Source organism: Lipotes vexillifer, unplaced genomic scaffold, assembly GCF_000442215.2.
Source record: "Lipotes vexillifer unplaced genomic scaffold, Lipotes_vexillifer_v1.1 scaffold63, whole genome shotgun sequence".
Taxonomy (NCBI): domain Eukaryota; kingdom Metazoa; phylum Chordata; class Mammalia; order Artiodactyla; family Lipotidae; genus Lipotes; species Lipotes vexillifer.
Window position 1 is genome coordinate 4,553,569 of NW_006784492.1, and position 1,413 is coordinate 4,554,981.

Genomic DNA, 1,413 nt, shown 5'->3' on the forward strand with positions numbered 1-1,413 from the left:
TCCAAACTGTTCTTGGCTCAGGAGGTCCAATAAAAGGTAATGAGGAGGCCTATGGCAGTCAGGGATGCAGGTCGCCATGAATATGATCTACTTAAGATGTTTTAATACCCCTAGAGAAATTCTGCTTTTATTAAAAAATTTTTATTTCCCCATAAGAAAGCCAAACATTTGGAAATATGTTTCTAAACTGTTCTTGATCATTCTCTCCTTCCCCAAATAAACGGTTCTGCTAACAATATGACTGTTTTAGTTTGAAATTGGCTATCAATGTTGCTAGAAAATGTGTTTCAGTAGCCCAGTTGAATGGATGTTATGGATTAGATTTTTTTAACTCATTGTCATTCATATTAATATTCTTAATACATGTATATTACTCTCTGGATGTTCAAATTTAGAAGAAAAGTCAATGTATGTCTCTTTTGCACTTCCACAACCTGGAGTTGAATTTACCTAGGTGCATTATTTATGTTATTTGTAGAGTTAGGAACTCTGTTTCCCACAGCCTTGATCAATTTGCCTTTACATAAAAATAAAGTTAGGAAGTCACCGTGAGCGCAGAAAGCCTATCTGTAAAAATAAATGCTACAGCATTACAGCAGCTTCCTTATGCCACCTTGCATCTTAAAAGCTACTCTCTGGAACAGGCTCTAGAGGAGCAAAGTTTCAAATCTTGTTCTTGACTAACTTTAGTTGTGGAAAGTGTCAATATGCAATCCTGTGAAAGCATTCTAAATCATACTTAGAGATAAATATGCTGCCATGAAATTCTCAGGGTTGCTTTCACTTCATTATCATACCCATGAAATTCTCAGGGTTGCTTTCACTTCATTATCATACATTGTAAACTAATGCTTGATCTGTTCTCTTTATATCCATATTTTGTGTGCTTTATGAACAATAAAGAGTGGAAATATTTTCTGCAATAATTACAGTACAAGGACACATCATGTGTTTCAATAAATATTTGTTAAATAAATGATTAAAAAAACAACCCAGGTGTCCACAGTGCACTTTAAAATAATTTAAAATAAATATGTGAATATGAATTTTAGTTTTTTGGCATAAAATATGAAGTTGGCAGAAAAGTTAAGGTACAATTTTTATACAGTACAGATTTTTTAATTGTTGCAACATCACCTAAAAGCATAATTTGAGATGGTGTGGATAAGCTTATGTTTTTTCCTTTCTTTCCACTTTTATTCACATTTTTACATTTTCTATAATAATTGTCATTAGTGAAGAAAAACTTCTTTTGTTTTTAAATCAGGATTCATTCTGTAATTCAATTAGATTAGATATTAAAATAGTACAAAACTTTACAAAGTAAAGAATGAGCATAACACCTTTTTCAATAATACTAATTAAAGTTTTATGTTAATCTCTTAGACTTTTCAAATTAATATACTCTCACCT